Source organism: Bos indicus, chromosome 14 (assembly GCF_029378745.1).
Source record: "Bos indicus isolate NIAB-ARS_2022 breed Sahiwal x Tharparkar chromosome 14, NIAB-ARS_B.indTharparkar_mat_pri_1.0, whole genome shotgun sequence".
NCBI lineage: Eukaryota > Metazoa > Chordata > Mammalia > Artiodactyla > Bovidae > Bos > Bos indicus.
Genome location: NC_091773.1, coordinates 81,016,499 through 81,034,553, shown reverse-complemented (window position 1 = coordinate 81,034,553; position 18,055 = coordinate 81,016,499). Strand labels below are relative to the sequence as shown.

Here is an 18,055-nt window from a genome sequence, read left to right as displayed (position 1 = left end):
AAAATTCTGATGAAGATACCATAGAAATCCATCATGTAATGGATGTAATAAAATATCCATCATTTATTGAACACCTACTGCATGCTATGCACACCACAAGATGTTTATGTGCATTATTTTATACATTAATGGAATTGCTATTATTTTATAGATGAGAAAATATAGGTTAGAGAAATTAATAAATATACTTAAGCTAGAAAGTTAGAAAACAAGAGTTCAAAGTTAAGTCTATCTGGCTTCAAATTCCACTCTCTATTGCTGCTACTAAGTCCCTTCAGTCGTGTCCTACTCTGTGCGACCCCATACACGGCAGCCCACCAGGCTCCCCTGTCCCTGGGATTCTCCAGGCAAGAACACTGGAGTGGATTGCCATTTCCTTCTCCAATGGATGAAAGGGAAAAGTGAAAGTGAAGTCGCTCAGTCGTGTCCGACTCTTTGCGACCGCATGGCCTGCAGCCCACCAGGCTCCTCCATCCATGGGATTTTCCAGGCAAGAGTGCTGGAGTGGGGTGCCATCGCCTTCTCCGGGAGTAGGTATAAAATCATGTTAAAGTGCAATTCCTATTTTATTTTTCTTTTATGGCGGTTGTTGGCTTGGAGATGTGACTTACAGACCTTTACCTCCAGGTGTGAGTAAAAGTCAGGGCTCATTTCTGTCCTTAAGAAATGACTGAGGAAACATACCGCTTTCCTCTTTGAGACAGTCCATGAGGCACCAGTGTACTTTTTAGATTCTGGAATTTGCATTTTCTTGGCATTTCATTGGCTAAAATGTTAAAACATTTTTCTCAGTCATTTTGAGTTAATTTGTTTCTTATTAAAAAAAAAACCAACACAACATTACTGACTGTGTTTATGATGGGAGTGATGTAGCTACGAAACAAAGAATACTGGTAGCCACCAGAAACGGGAAAACAAGATGCATCTGAATGCTTGTCTGTTCTGAAGACCTGCTAAATATTTAGAGCAAAAGTTTGTAACATATTCAGATATCTAGATAACAGATGATCCTTATGTCAGTTTGTGAGCTCTTTTTCCATGCAGCTTCCTAGTCTACAATGTCCAGCTCCATGGACTTTAGTTTCTTCGGCAGCTTCAGGCTTCGATCCCCCAGCTCGGCGGTATTGCCGTGCTCTGCTGGGCTCCACCTCCCTGCAGTGTAGTCTGGAAGTTTTCCCCGGGGCAGAAATTCAGGGCAGTTATGGGACTTCTTATTGCACCCCACTCCAGTACTCTTGCCTGGAGAATCCCAGGGACGGAGGAGCCTGCTAGGCCGCAGTCCATGGGGTCGCTAAGAAGTCGGGCACGACTGAGCGACTTCATGTTCACTTTTCACCCTCATGCATTGGCGAAGGAAATGGCACCCCACGCCAGTGTTCTTGCCTGGAGAATCCCAGGGACGGGGGAGCCTGGTGGGCTGCCGTCTGTGGGGCCGCACAGAGTCGGACACGACTGCAGCAACTTCGCAGCAGCAGCAGCATGGGACTTCTTTTGTGTATTTCCTTTCTCAGGGATTAGAGTTCAGTGCTGCCTTTTTGACCAAGATCTGAAAATACTATTTCATATATTTTGTCAGTTTTATAATCATTTACTATGGGAAGAGTAGACTGGTACCAGTTAATTTGTTAAACTTAAAATTAGACATTTTCTCACTGTGAACTTGATATTTTTATTTGAATATTTTAAGAGAGGGAAAGAGAGAGGGGCAAAATAAGGTAGGAATTGAGAGGTACAAATGGCATAAATGATCTCATTTGCAAAGCAGAGATAGAGACACAGGCATAGAGAACACCCCCAGGGAAGCCCCAAGAACACTGGAGTGGGTCACTGTTCCCTTCTACAGGGGATCTTCTCGACTCAGGGATGGAACCCAGGTCTCCTGGATTGCAGGCAGATTCTCTACTGTCTGTGCCACCAGGGAAGGCCAAATATATGGACACCAAGGGGCAGGAGGAGAAGGGGACGACAGAGGGTGAGATGACTGGATGGCATCACTGACTTGATGGACATAAGTTTGAGTGAACTCCGGGAGTTGGTGATGGACAGGGAGGCCTGGCGTGCTGCGATTCATGGGGTCGCAAAGAGTCGGACATGACTGAGCAACTGAACTGAACTGAAGGGTTTGGAAAGGGGGTGGAACTGGGAGCTGGAGACTGACACGCGTGCACTGCTGGTATATGTCTGGAGTAGATATCGAGTGAGAACGCACCTAATGTACTGTACTGACCTGAACAGAAGAAATCCAAAAGGGAGAGGGCATGTGTCTATGTATATGTATGGCTGAGTCATTCTGCTGTACGGCAGAAACTAACATAGCATTGTAAAGCAACTATTCTCCAACAAAAATTAATTTAAAAATAATAAATTAAAAAAGTAAAGCCAAATGATATATTGTTTAGCACAAAATATTGGAAATATAACCAATATTTTATAATAACTTTAAATGGACTATAATCTACAAAAATGTTGAATCACTCTGTTGTACACCTGAAACTAATACAATATTGTAAATCAACTGTATTTCAAATTAAAAAAAAAAGAACAGAAAAAACCAACACACACAGAAAAGCATTTCAAATGCAGTAATCCCCCCCGCTCCTCAAAATTCATGATTTTTCCTTCCTTAAATCTGGTCTAGTTATGCAAGTCAGAGAGTTAGAAATTACTTTTGACCCCTCTTTTTCCTCACCTTCCACATCCAATGAATCAAGATTCCTAAGTGTCTCTTGAATTTACACCTCTTTCCATCTCCACCTGGGAGCTCAAGGCAGCATATTTAAATAGTCTCCCTACCGACTGACTTAACTTTACCTCCTTCTCTCGCTGTCTGTCTTCTTCTCCTTGAAGGCCTACTAATTTGCTGTGAAGTCAAACCTGATCACGTTTGTTCCCTCCTCGCCTCCTGGTTAGAATCCTTCAGTGGATTTTATGGCTGTATGATGTGGGTAAGCTTCCTTAGCGTAGCCTAATATCGCAGTATGGTCTGTTCTCTACCTACCATTCCGGCTTTATTGATGATCTCATTTGCCTTGTTCTCTTCACTTCATCCCATGAAACTTTGCTCATGCTGTTTCTAGGATGGTTAACTTCCTTACACCTTCAGGCATCTGTTCAGTCCTCTCTTCTCTAGGGAAAATTCCTTAATCTCTTGACTAGATCACATCTTCAATTAATATGCTCAAATACATTCATATAAATCAGTTGAAGTTTCACATTTCTGTGATTTTTTTTTATTAATGTCTTTATCCTTTACTAGAGTAAAGGATAAAATGTCATGAAAGCCATTTTGGTGCTAATGTTACTGCTCATACTTAGTAATAAAGGTGAATAAAATAAAAGAAAGAGGTGAAATGGAGGTGACTTAGGAGCATTGGTTGATTGAATAAGCAAGTTTGCTCAGAATGAATAATGCAGTGCAGTGCCCATAGATACATCACTGCCCATAACTGTTATCACTACGAGAATCGTAGGCATCATTTCCATTAGGAAGACAAAGCTCTTGTCTGTATCCATTACAGAAGTATCACAACACCAATCTCCAATTTGAGTGAAAACCCCTTTTCTGTGAATTCTCTTTATATAAAATTACGATGAACATTTAAAATTTTACTGCTATTTCTAGAATCTAAATACTACAGTCTCAAAGGTATGTGTAAGAAGTGTTTCTAAGATCGTGCAAGTGTTAAATATACACATAAAGTTTGTAATACCTAGAGCTCTAGTCAACACTTGCGTACTACGATCCCATGTACTCAGGCTAGGTTTCTTTATGCCAGGCACGGTTTTTAAGTGCTTTACAGATGTTAACTTATTTAATTTTCAAAACAGCATTATAGGGTAGGTAGTATTATTATCCCTATTTTTTAGATGAAGAAGCAGAGGTACAGACATGTTCAATAATTGTCTAATGTTCAACAATAGAATCAAGATTCAAACTCAGGTTCTCTGGCTTTAGAGAGCTGAGCATTTGCTTAGATTCTCCTTGTGTGGCCTCGATCATCTAGCCAGGTACTTGAAAGCCATAAGAACTTGAGGGGAAAAGTTTGGTGTTTCTTTTTGGTTTTTTAATGTGTAGTACACTCTAGGTTTTAAAAATCTACATCTCCTTTTTCACCTCAGCAAAGAAGCAGGTGCTAAAAGTGAGTACTCACATGAAGGCAGGAGAGATACCTTGCTAACACTCTCAAGAACGTGTTTCTCTCACCTCATACTTAACCTGTAGAAAGGCAGTGTTAATTGCAAAACATTTGTGGGAGTTGTGAAATCACCAGAACTTAAGAATTTCAATGTGACTCGCTAGATTGAATGAGAGAAGCCAGAAAATTAAAGATACTCAATTTGGTAAATGGTCTGTCAGGATTTGATTTTAAAAAATCCTTTTAAGCAGAGTGTAGCTTTTTGTAGGTTTGGCAGAGTGTCAAAACTTATGAAATATTTGGAGGTCTCAGTTCTGCAGTGGTCTCAAAATAGATTCTCTTTAATGAGAGTTAAACGTTAAAAGGCAGAACTGAATACAGCCTGCCTTAATGTTTCACAAAATTGCCAGATTGCCAGATGATACTTAATTGGAAGCTCAGAAAATAATGATGAGCAACCTAATCAGGAAAAATCTATTTGGTCTAAATCTCTAGAGAGGGAGGTTGAACAGACAGTAAACAGTAAATTGGCAACATTTAAAGATTAGTCACACGGTGAAAAACGAAACAAAACCGGCCCCTCTCAACAAAACCAGGCATAAAAACAACAACAAAAAATAGAAAACAGCTGTTTAACTTAATATAGATCTACATTATTTTTGAGAAAGAAAAATTAGACTTTATCTAGCTAAGGAATTATGAAGAAGGAAAAAGTAGCTCGTGTCTGACTCTTTGCGATCCCATGGACTATAGTCCACCAGGCTCCTCTGTCCATGGAATTCTCCAGGCAGGAATACTGCAGTGGGTAGCCATTTCCCTCTCTAGGGTATCTTCTCAAAGCAGAGATTGAACCCAGGTCTCCTGCATTGCCGGCAGATTCTTACAGTCTGAGCCACCAGAGAAGCCTCTGTATAATAGGGTCTCTCTGAAATTAGCAGTAGCTGCTAAAAAATCTTTATTTGATGTCTGTGATGCGTGTGTGCATGCTAAGTCACTCAGTCGTGTCCAACTCTTTGCAACCCTATGAACGGTAGCACGCCAGGCTCCTCTGTTCATGGGATTCTCTAGGCAAGAATACTGGAGTGAGTGGTCATGCCTTCCTCCAGGGGATCTTTCCTACCTGGAGATCAAACTAGTCTCCCCTGTGGCTTCTGCATTGCAGGTGGATTCTTTACTGTTGAGCTACCAGGGAAGCCCATAATATGTATGATACATTTGCTATATTAAGAATTAGAGCTTGGAGTGCCGTGAGTGCAATTTTGTCAGAACTTGAGGGAGAGGAAAAGTATGGTCAATAAAGCAGAAATCGTATGCTGGAAATTCAGGGTTGCGTTGATGTAACAACCATCTTAACCCCTGGGTATATTTTATTAGAAGCACAAAGAAAATTCCTGGGGTACTTTAGATCTGTACTAACAAATACAAATGGATATTTAAATGAGAATTTAAGCTAATTAAACTTAAATAAAATAGGAAAATCCCTCAGTTGCATTAGTTACATTCCAATTGCTCACTAGCTGCTTGTGGCTAGCGGCTACCATGTGAGATAGAAAACACATAGATATTGAACATTTCCATCATTCTAGAAAGTTCCATTGCAGAGTCATGCTTTTGAGCATTTATACTGGCCATATCAGTGTTGTTTTCAATCTCCATGGTCCTGTTCAGTCTATCTGAAGCCCAAGGGTCTATTAGTTTCCCAGGTGGGCATCCTGTAAGAGAAATATCTTTCACTGTTCACTTCTTAAAACTCAATTTCCAATCTGTGGAGAGTAAGACTTAACCTGTAGGGTTGTTGTAAGAATTAATGTGAAAATAATGTAAGAAAACTGCCTGACATATAGCAGATTCTCAGTAAACACTAATTTGTATTCTCTATAATGTAGTAATTTTTTCAGTGATAATAGATCTGTATTCTTGGAAAATCAGGAGAAGATGATAGGAGAAATCAATATACTCTGAATTTAGAGAAAGCTTGTTCTGACCTCTATATAACACTCCTCTGTGATTCTTTTGTCTTTTAATTTTTTCTTGTCCTGCCACAGTACGTTTTAGGGCGTATAGTCAAGTACCTAGTCATTTATGCCTTCTCTAGTCATGATTTCTATACTTGTCTGCTTACCATCAAAACTGAGCAAGGGAGGAACAAGCAATGTCTAAGGGCGCCAAACGTATTTCCCCCTGCCTCCAGGACATGATAGTAGCTTTATCTCTTTCTAATGACCAACTGCCTCTGCCCAGTCTGGTAACTTCTTGCCTGCTGGTCCTTTGTCATGTGAAGCTTAAGGTGCTCGAGAGATAACCAGAGCTTAACGTTTAGTGAGATTTTTGTCGTTTCCTCTGGTAGAATTCCTGCTTTGGGAGTCAGGACTTCTCAACCCATAGAGCCCCAAAGCAAAAATTCTCCAAGTTCTTCCCTGGGAGGATATAAGTAACGCTGTCTCTTATTTCCGGCTTTCCAGGTGGCTCAGTGGTAAAGAATCTGCCTGCCCATTCAAGAGATGAAGGAGACTCTGGTTCGATCCCTGGGTTGGAAAGATCCCCCTGGAGGAGGAACTGTCAACTCACTCCAGTATTCTTGCCTGGAAAATTCCATGGACAAAGGAGCCTGGCGGGCCACAGTCCATGGAGTCACAGAGTCAGACACGACTGAAGCGACTTAGCACGCATGCATCACTCTACTTCTGGGAACTGTTTATACTCTGCCTACGCCCAGATATGGGTTCCTCACGGCCAGCCGTCCAGTAGGTAACTAGTTCCAGAATCCACTGACGATTGCAGGTTGCATTCCCTGGGAGGCCAACCCTGAAATGGAATTGGTGTGAAGGAAGTTGACTAGGAAGTGCTCTCAGGATTAATACCTGTGGATAAGGTTGCCAGATTTAGCAAGTAAAAATAAAGGATGAGCAGTTAAAAATTTATGGCAAGCAATGAGTACTTTTTAATTAGAAATGCAGTCTTCAGAACGTGATTGTCTGAAATTCAGGCCTGTCCTGTGTGTGAAGCCCCTGTGTGAGGAGGAAGGGGAGCGGGTGGACAGAGAGGTCCGACTGCTGGTCCTCAGCGACCATGGCCTCCAACGGCTCTCCAGGGACCTGGAACTGGAATGGCAGTTCAGCCCGCCCGTGGGGCACAGAGGCCGGATTTCTGGGTCCTTGCATTGACCAGTCATGGGATACAGACCATAGCAGGGAATGAATTGTCACCTTGGGGACGGCACCTCTCTTCTGCAGAGATTCCCTTGCCTTGAGGGTTCGCTGCCTTCTCGGCAGCCAGGGGACTGCGGTTCTGAAGGGAGTTCCTGTGTGTAGGGGCGCAGGGCGGGTGGGTTAGGGTGGGGGTGGAGAGGAATCTGTCAGGACATATGTTTTCATCGTCATCATTGTGACTAACATTCTCGTGTGTATCCCCGCATGTGAACTCTCGGCATGCTATGTGACAGCTCGCATGTGAACTCTCGGCATGCTATGTGACAGCTCGCATGTGAACTCTCTGCATGCTATGTGACAGCTCGCATGTAAACTCTCTGCATGCTATGTGACAGCCCGCATGTGAACTCTCTGCATGCTATGTGACAGCTCGCATGTAAACTCTCTGCATGCTATGTGACAGCCTGCATGTGAACTCTCGGCATGCTATGTGACAGCTCGCATGTGAACTCTCGGCATGCTATGTGACAGCTCGCATCGACAGCAAGGCCGTCAGTGACTGTCCCTGACCAGGGTCTTTGTCACTGCTGTTGGCGGTGGTTTAGTCTCTAAGTGTGTCCGACTCTTGAGATCCCATGGGCTGTAGTGTCCATGGGATTCTCCAGGCAAGAATACTGGAGTTGGTTGCCATTTCCTCTTCCAGGGGATCTTCTCCACCCAGGGATTGACCTTGGGTCTCCTGCATTGCAGGCAGTCTCCTGCATTGCAAGCAGATTCTTTACTGACTGAGTCAACAAGAAAGCACTGTAAAGGCTTTGAATGAAAGCTGTCTCTCAGAATAAGGCCCTTGCCCTCAGTTTCCAACACCCTTGCTCTCTCTTCCCAACCTCTATAGCAGTCTATCCTTAGATCAAGGTCTTGTCACTGCTCTGGAAACAGGTGGGAACCCTCGGTCAGAACAAACCTTTATGGGCTTCGTTGCTAATTTATATGTTCTTTCCTCTGACACCAGTGGAGATTAAGACTCTTGATCGAGGCTAATCTATCCTTCTGTGTTCTTGACTTCATCTTGGCCTCTCTCTTCTGTGACCTTAATCCATTTTCTCTGCCCTCTCCTGTATTTTTAAGTTCCTCTCTTCAGCTTTCAGGAATTCAAGTCTCATATACTAAAGGTATTATTCTCTCCTGACCCACACATGTCTTCCTGAGCTTTCTTCAGCCTTTAAAGGAGTTGGCTTTACTTGTTCTCTGTTCCCCCTCACGTTCTTTGCCTGTTGGCATTTGGCTTTCGGCTACACTCACCTACTGAGTGAGTAATGGTCCTCTGCTTCTTTAATTGCATAAGCAAATGACCATTCTCTTAGCTTTTACTTAGCTAGAGCTCTCATTTGAAATCGTAGTCTTTGTTACCTTGATAACTCTGCAGTCTCCTGGTTCTCTTCATTTCAGAGGACTTCTCCAGCTCCACCTTATCCCTTTCATCCTTAAATGTTAGTGTGCTTATTTCCCCTGTGCTGTCTTAGGGGTCCATATATTCTTCCTGAACACTAGTATTTCCTCTACAGTTTCTGTATACTATGTGCTCATTCTCGTGATTTTACTTCTTCCAACCAAAATCTTATCCCCTGAGTTTCAGGTTTGTGTATTCAAGTCTTCAAAGGTTCTCTCCATTTGGGTGTTCCAAAGATGCCTCCTAGACAATATGAACAACAAAACCGCCATCAACTAGGTCCCCTTTCTCATATGAGTTGATGGCACTCAGACGCCCAAGCTTAAGTTCTTAACAGGTATTTCTGACTCCTTCCTCTCACATTTAAAAAAAAATAAACCATCTCATCCTGATGGTTTCAGCTGCTAAATATGTCTGGAGCTTCTCCCTTTATCAGTCTAATCTTTTTCACCTTCTCCTTCCACAGGACGGCTACAGTCATCTGAGATACAAACCTAACCATGTCAGTCTTCTGATTAAAATCCTCTGTTGGCTCTCCATCAACTGTAATTTAAGGTCCAAGATAAAGCTTTCGCTCTGGGGCTGGACTTACCTTCCTCCCATAAATAATGATAAAACCGGACAATATATATGCTGTAACAATTTTTGGACATTGGTCAAATAGTTGGCACAATAATGAAAGAAGGGAAACCAGATGAGCCTACGGTTTATTCTGTCTTCAAACGCTTTCCGGACTACAGTGTAGAGAGGGGGTCTTGAACAGAGCACAGTGGTATTACTGAGCTGAGTAGACAGAACTGTTGTCCAGGAACCTTGAGGCATCTGGAATTTATGGAGCAAAATAGCAGGAAGGTAGAGGCTGCATGGAGAAAAGAATGTCAGAAATTTGTTTAGGGGCTTGAATTTGTTGCTAAATACTAAGTTGTACATGTGTATGACGAAACTGCTTGAGGTCAGGCAAAGAAGAGCCATGAAGCTGTAAGCTGAAAAGTTTCCAGAATTCACACATGGTTGGGAAACATTTGAGTTTTAGTTCGAATGAGGAGTCCTCCTTAAACACCTGGACCTTCCGAGAAACTTCGAAAGGGTCATGCCTTGGTGGTGCCGCTGAACCGTTGGTGTTTCTCAACTGGCATTCTGTGGAAAAAAAGTTTGAATAACTCTTTTCTTGTTTCTTTCAGGGTTGATATAATACCATTCTAAATACATTAGATATAAATTAATTCATTATGTTCAATATTGCCTTAGGCACTAGGGTTTAATTTTCTTGCAGAAACCTAACTGAGAAGGAATATTTTATATCCACTCTGCAGAGTTTAAAAAAAAATTTCAAAAGTATCGTGTAAGTTAACTGCCTGTCAGATCAAAAGCTAATCTCCAAAAATGGGAAAACACACACAATATCTATCAATAAATAAAAAATTACCAGACTTATGAAGAAGGAAATTGTGACCATAGCTAGGAGAAAAATCAGGTTATAAAAACATGCACAAAATGATGAATATTATAACATTAGCAAATGACATCATATTATAAATACACTCAGAGATTTAAAACAAAATGTGAACAAAATATTGGCTATATTCCCAGTGCTGTGCATTACCTGCTCTTATTTTATCTATGTTATGCATATTAGTTTGTTCTCCTTACTCTCCTTCTCCGATCTTGCCCCACCCCTCCTCCTCTGCCCAGTGGTGACCACTAGTCTGTTCTCTGTGTCTGTTTCTGTTTTGTTACATTCATTCGTTTTATTCTTTAGATTCTACAAGTGAAAATATGCACTATTTGTCTCTCTCTGCCTGACATTTATAAAAACTCTGATCACTCTGTTGCACACCTAATGCCAATGTAATATTGTAAATTAACTCTGCTGAGTCTCTCAGTCATGTCCAGCTCTTTGTGACCTCATGGACTGTAGCCTGCCAGGTTGCTCTGTCCATGAGATTCTCCAGGCAGGAAGTGGGCAGCCATTCCCTCCTCCAGGGATCTTCCCCACCCAGGGGGTGAACCTGGGCCTCCTGCACTGCAGGTGGGTTCTTTACCATCTGAGCCACTAGGCAAGCCCAAGTCAACTATGCTTCAATACAAAAAAGGCTTAAAAAGCGAAAAAAAGGAAATGAGCATAAAGAGAAGAGAAGTAAAGGATACAAAGTGAGGTGGAAGTTTTAGAGATAAAAATAAAATCAGAAAACAATCCCCTCGATTGACTTTATAGCAGGTGAGACACTGCAGAAGGGGTCAGTGAGCCTGAGTATATGGATGCAGACAGCACAGACAGCGAGGCCTGGGGAGAGGAAACTGAAACGCGTGTGATCTCAGTGACTGTGGGGGTATTACCAAGCGGTCTAGCAAACCTGTAACTGGAGTCCCGGGAGAAGGGAAGAGCAAAGTAAAAAGTATTTAAAATCCAAGGCAGTTCACATGTCTTACCAGGCATTTAATGATCTGACTTTTGCCTGTCTTCAAGTTTCAAATCTAAACCAATTCCTGACACTGGTTTTTCTCTTCAGGTCACTGAGTTACTCACAGTTTATCTCACAAAGCATGCTTTTTCTTGTCTCCATATCTTTGTTCATTCTGGTGTCTCTGCCTACAATCCTCTTAACTCATACTCTTGAGCAATCTAACTCATTCTTCTGTTTGAAGTCTCAACCCATGAGTCATGTCCAAAAAGCCTTCTTGTCACTATCCCTTCATTACCCAACCAGAGATAGTTGTACTCTTTGGTGCTTCTGATATACCTTTGCCTATATTTACTGCATTATGTTACAGAGATCTGTTTTTTGTGTTTATTCTACTAGCCGGAGTATATCTAATTCGTGTTTCTATCTCCAGCACTTAGGAGAAGGATTGACACGGATCAGCTAAAGAATGAATGAGCAATGAGTTCATTGACCTAACTTTTGGTCCTGAATTCGATATTTTCATATCCATGTTAAAAAGAATAAGAACCTCAATCCCTTTAAGTTTCATTTAGTATGGCTTACCTTTTTATTTGAAAATTAAAAAAATATCTTATAGTTAATGGGTCTGAGTTTGAAGTCTTGAAGTTTGATTATAATATTTTACTAATGTATTATATATATATGTGCACATACATTTTTATATATATACATAATGTTTATTTTTTCACTTCTTCATAAAGCTTCAATTAATAAGTCTACAATCAAGATGAGGAATTATGGAATATATAATTTAATACTTTCAAATTTTAATATGTCCAAAAAGCTTTTGTGAAGCTTGTTAAAATGCAATTTATCTTGCCTCCTTTTCGGAGATTCTGATCCAGTAAATCTGAAATAAAGACAACTCCCCAGGAGATTCTGTTGTAAGTGATAGATGATTTCTGGAGAGAAACAGACATTTATGTTCCATGGCTAGAGAAATGCAGTTTAACAGTGGATCCTACATTTGTATTTTGACTAGATAAGGAAAAAAATGAGGCTTGGAAAAGTAACGTTTAGAAAAACCTCTCCTGTTGTAATGAATCCACATAAATTACATTGAAGTTCTGAATAAACTTTGTAGTTGAGCAATTAATGGGGACTGAGTGTGACCAGTGTTTTTGTAGAGAAAGGAAGAAAATAGTAAATTTAGCAGGAGAATCCTCTTTATTCTCTTTTGAAGTCTGTGCTCTAGAGAAGAAAACATTGTTTTAAAACTTTTATTTGATTTGGAGCACTTGATTCCAGGGGGAACAAATTGCCCCTGCAAGCTCAGGGATGAAAGCCTGGAGGGAAATGCCACAATCTGTGCTCAGCAGTCACTACAGTCAAGAGCATGATTTCCCAGCTGACTGCACCATTCTAAATATTGTATTGAGCCAGTTACTTCAGGGTGTTGTAGAGAACACATTAACGGGCAGTCTTGTCATATTGTATTACATGTAGCAATCACACTGTGCTAACTGGCAGTATCTGAGAGAAACTTGTGGGAACCTGAGCCAGCTCGAGAAAAAAGAGTTAAAAAGTTGTTTTTACATATGAAGGTGACAAGCCATGAAGTGTCCCACTGACATAGAATATTACATTTGGTCTGTGTAACTTGAGTAAATAATTTATAGGAAAAATCTCAAAAGTGAATTATTTTGGATAGAATTTTGAGTTTAATTCTTTCCTTTTGACTACACTATTTGTTTTTTTTTTTTTTTTTACATCATAGTTTACATTCTATGTTCACAAGTTTTCTTAGAAATCAAGTCAGTCCATCTCTCTACCTACCTACCTACCTATCTTTTCACCTATTCATCTATTAATCTAATATTTAAATGTATTGATAACTCTTAGAAAACAAAATTCTCAAAGAAGATAGTATTTCAACTCCAAATGGTCTTGAAAAAATTTCTGTCCCAAAGTAGATCCAGAGTTATAGAATCTTGAGTCTTTTCAATTAGGTTGGGCTTACTCTATTCTCCAAAAGGCTAGATAATTCCTTCTTTTGAAAGACTACTGAGGGTCTTATGGGTATCAGGTTCAAAGTTCAGCAAATAGGGAAAACGTAGTTGCAGCCATAACGCTTACAGAAAAAGAGAAAAACGAATGTCAGATTGAACACAGAAATAGATATTAATGACCTATTAAACCTCTGTAATACTGAACCTCATAATTTCATCACCTCCCTTTACCATACAAATCGCTGTATATCAGTCTTTTTAAAATAAGATTAGACCCTTTAGTTTTTTAAATATACTTTCTTTTCCTTTCATAATACTTTGTTTATGCATAGAAATAAATTTAACTTGTTTTATTAAAAAGTGAAAGTATTAGTCACTTAGTCGTGTCCGACTCTTGGTTACCCTATGGACTGTAGCCCACCAGGCTCCTCTGTCCATGCAGTTTTCCAGGCAAGAATACTGGAGCAGGTTGCCAGTTCCTTCTTCAGGGGATCTTCTTGACCCAGGGATCAAAGTCAGGTCTCCTGTATTGCAGACAGATTCTTTACTGCCTGATCCACCAGGGAAGCCCTTATTAAAATATGCTATTAAATTAAAACTGCTTACAAATAAACTCTTAAAATATGTTCACCTTACCTCTGCCTTTCTCGTATTTTGTTAATTGTGATTTATACCTAACTACTTCTTGTATCGGTCTTGGGTTTTGGGATATATTTACAAAAGAGATTAAGGCACTTTTAAATTTTTCTTAGTACTAGCTCCACAGGTTGTTAACCCCCCTTTTCTTATTTTACTTTATAACCCTTTTTTTGGATCCCTAATGCGTATCTTTTAGCTCAGCTTCAGTAAAATCAGTCGTCTACTCTTTACGTGTAAGTCTTTGTCTTGACCCATGTTGTTGTTCAGTCGCGAAGTCTTCTTTGACCCCATGGACTGTCACCCACCAGGCTCCTCTGTCCATGTGGTTTCCCAGGCAAGAATACTGGAGTGGGCTGCTATTTCCTTCTCCAGGGGATCTTCTCAACCCAAGGATAGAATCTCTGTCTCCTGCATTTTAGGCAGATTCTTTACCACCGAACCACCGGGGAAGCCCCCTTGAGCTATGCAGGAGCTGAGTGCTTAATCATGTCAGATTTGGAATTCTACTGTCTGGATTTGAATCACTGTTACACCATTTGCGAGGTATGGGCAAGTTAGATATCCTTTCCAAGTCTCTGTTTCCTCATCAATGAAATAAGGGTTGTGATAGCACTCAGTGCATAGGATTTTTTGAGATTAAATAAGATAATATAGATAAACGTAAGTAGAGGTAAACAATATGACTCATAAGTACTCATACTTGTCGTTTAATTGTTGATACTGTTCACTGTTACTGCCTGTGTTTCTCGGGCTTTCTTGGGTTTTGCATCGTGTTTCTTGTTGGAGCTTTGCAGTTGAGTCATACTACAGTGCTTTACAAGAAGTTACAAATCTGTTTGGAGTACCAGTTACTATAACTGTTATGTTACATAATATGACTTATGATCTCCTCCCGCTCCCTCCTTCTAGTAACTTTAATAACGCCTCGCCTCCCAGGACCATGAACAAAAGACACACACACAGATCTCCCGCCCCATTTCCCCGTCTTGGCACAAGCAGTGTAATCCACCCGGTCATGCAGTCCTGTAGTAACTAACATAACAGAATCTACTTGAATGCATTTCAGAGCAGAAAGATTCTTTGGACCATACTACTCACCATAAGATATTGAGTAGCACCTAGATGACTGTGTGAGAATAGTAGATTTTCCCTGAAATCAAGTTGCAGATGTGGAGTACAGAAAATGTGCTTATTTTTCAAGGTTGTGGTCAGAAATAGAATACCTACTCTTAGGAAGCAGGTGGGAACAAGTGTGTCCTGATAAGCACCTGATGCGTCATGGATGTGTTCACAGCTGAATCCAGTTCACGTGGAGAAGGGATGAAGCTGAGAAGTCCAGTCGCTCAGTCGTGTCCGACTCTCTGTGACCCCATGGACTGCAGCACGCCAGGCCTCCCAGCCCATCGCCAACTCCCAGAGCTGGCTGAAACTCTCTGTAAGACAATTGGTGTTTTCAGTATTTATGCTTGTTGAATGTAAAATCGTGAACTTTTACATTGCATCTTCCTTATGTAGTTTGGGGTCTGAGGTTTCTGAAACTGTTAAAATAGTCTGGGCATTTAGGTGACATAGAGTAAAAGACTGCAAGTGAAGAGAAAGGCCTCTGGAGCCTAAGGTCTTGGCTTTGAAGGAGACGTTTTCTCTGTTATATTAGTTGGTGACAGTCAGACTTTAATGAAAGCGTTGTGGATGGCTCAGAAATTCTGCTGGAGACTGTTCTGGCCGACATTTTTCATTATTTATATATCTCATTATTGGGATAGAGTTAAACCTTCTTATGCCATTAAGAATTTGTTGCAGTCCTTGATTTACTGATGACCTGGATCTTTTCAGGGCTGACTTAGCCCGGAAGCTGCCCTGCAGTGTTGTGACTCGACATTTCCTTTAGCTTGTACAAGAGCATTGCTTGCAGAACTTCTAGAAGTAGAATTATTCTTGCTGTATCAATTTTTGTTTTATTGCTAATGAAATTGCATCTAGAATAATTTATATGAATTATAGCCATTGTCTACCTCTTAAAGAAATTTGTTCTATTCTTGCCTTTATAGGCTTCTTTTGCTCATGTCAATGGCAATATATTCAGAGTATTCATTTGTTAGTCAAGGTTATATGCTATTATCTGTGAAATACTCTTTCTCTTTGTTTTATATTTTATTTAAAATTATTTGTTGCAATCAAAACAGAATGGGTTGCTAAAAATTCCAGCAGTACAGAAAAGCTTATAATGAAAAGCTCTATCCTTTATACTCCCTTGTCAGAAACAATCATTTTCAACTGTTATTAGATCTTTTGTTGGATAATCCCATGCATCTAGATAATAAGGTATTTCTTGAAATATCAACTCTATTGCCTCTACTAGGAAAGATTGGTATTTAACTCATATTTTTCCATCCCTTCCTCTTTTCTCAATCATTGTTATTTGTATTATTAGCTCCTTTTATAACTTTAAGCATTATTTGTCAACTTATCCTTACTATTCCTCAAATCCAGACAGTAACTCTCCTCTGGTGACTCAGACGGTAAAGAATCTGCCTGTAACGCTGGAGATCTGGGCTCAGTCCCTGTGTCAGGAAGACCCCCTTGGCAAAGGGAACGGCTGCCCCCACTCCAGTGTTCTTGCCTGGAGAATCCCATGGCAGAGTTGCCCCACAGGCTGAAGTCCATGGGGTTGCAAAGAGTCAGACATGACTGAGTAACTAACACTTTCACTTTCATAACATTAAGCATTATTTATCAACTTACACTTATTATTTCAGCAAAATCAGGCAGTAATTCTTCTTGGTTTTGCACTAATATAAGACATAATTGTCAGTACCCTTATCATTCCTCTCCTAATTGTGCCATCTATAGTTTTACTTACACATTATTATTACTAATAATATTTATATTTGATTTTGCAAGCATAATGGGGTCTTTCACTGTTAATCTAGAGGTTGACTTGAGGTAACTACCCTATCCTTTGCCTACATCTGGATAAATATTTCATGTATTGTCTATATTTAAATAAATACTTTAGGATCTTTCATATATTGATTCTAAATAAATTTTGTTTTAATATTTTTGGTTTTAGAATCATTACCACTTGCTAGAATTCCTTCCTAAAGGTCCACTGTTAATACTTCATGGTTAGAAAAAGAATATCACCAAGATTAAGGACAAATGGATTCACTTTTTTTTTTGGATGTACCACAGCAGCATGTGAGGTCTCAGGTCCCTGACCAGAGATTGAACCCACGCCCCTGCAGTGGAATTTCAGAGTCAACCACTGGGCTGCCAGGGAAGTCCCTGGGTTAGCGTTTCCAACCCTTCATAAATTTCTGTAAATCACACCACACTGTCATTGACTTCACATAACAAAGATGAGTTTTTCATAAACTGCATTTCTGTGTTGTTTCTTATGGTTTTCTTTAGGAGGAATTTCTTCCTCAGTTCAGTTCAGTTCCATTCAGTTGCTCAGTTGTGTCTGACTCTTTGCGACCCCATGAATCGCAGCATGCCAGGCCTCCCTGTCCATCACCAACTCCCGGAGTCTACTCAAACTCATGTCCATCGAGTTGGTGATGCCATCCAACCATCTCATCCTCTGTCGTCCCCTTCTCCTCCTGCCCCCAATCCCTCCCAGCATCAGGGTCTTTTCCAATGAGTCAACTCTTTGCATGAGGTGGCCAAAGTATCGGAGTTTCAGCTCCAACATCAGTCCTTCCAATGAATATCCAGGGCTGATCTCCTTTAGGATGGACTGGTTGGACCTCCTTGCAGTCCAAGGGACTTTCAAGAGTCTTCTCCAACACCACAGTTCAAAAGCATCAATTCTTCGGCACTTAGCTTTCTTCACAGTGCAGCTCTCACATCCAAATTTCTTCCTAGAGCCCACTAAGTTCCTGTTCTCATTTGGACCTCTTATTTCCTAGACCTGCTGCACAGCTGTTATTTTCGCACTTCATTCTATCAGAATCCTGGGAAAGCTTTTATTTCATATCCCAAGTCTTTTTTCTTATTTTCCACTCTTATTTAAGGGGGGGAGGGGGGGGAGGGGGGGTGGAATGGGGCGGGGGCGGGAGGGACACTCACCAGGGAGGGACTATGTGCGTACGTACGGTTGATTCACTTTGTCGTTCGGCAGAAGCTAACACAACACCGTGAAGGAATTATATGCCAGTAAAAATAAATAAGTAATTTGGATGGCACTGAATTTTTATGGCAAGTGTCAGGGGAGGATGTAATTTCCTCGGTTCTGCCTCGTCACAACAAAAATTGGAAGCGACGGACCAGCGTTACAGCCCTTGGA

General features: G+C 40.7%; 1 long non-coding RNA gene across 2 annotated transcripts; it reads left to right on the top strand.

Annotated features, from left to right (window-relative positions):
* The first annotated feature begins 1,394 nt into the window (after positions 1-1,394).
* Positions 1,395-17,687, top strand: LOC139186980 (uncharacterized). Of its 2 annotated transcripts, XR_011570687.1 has the most exons (3): positions 1,395-6,884; positions 14,187-14,310; positions 15,062-17,687. It is a non-coding gene; the product is annotated as an uncharacterized lncRNA (long non-coding RNA). The 2 variants fall into 2 exon arrangements; XR_011570686.1 differs by lacking the exon at positions 1,395-6,884 and having other exon boundaries at positions 7,499-14,310.
* The last annotated feature ends 368 nt before the right edge of the window (positions 17,688-18,055 follow it).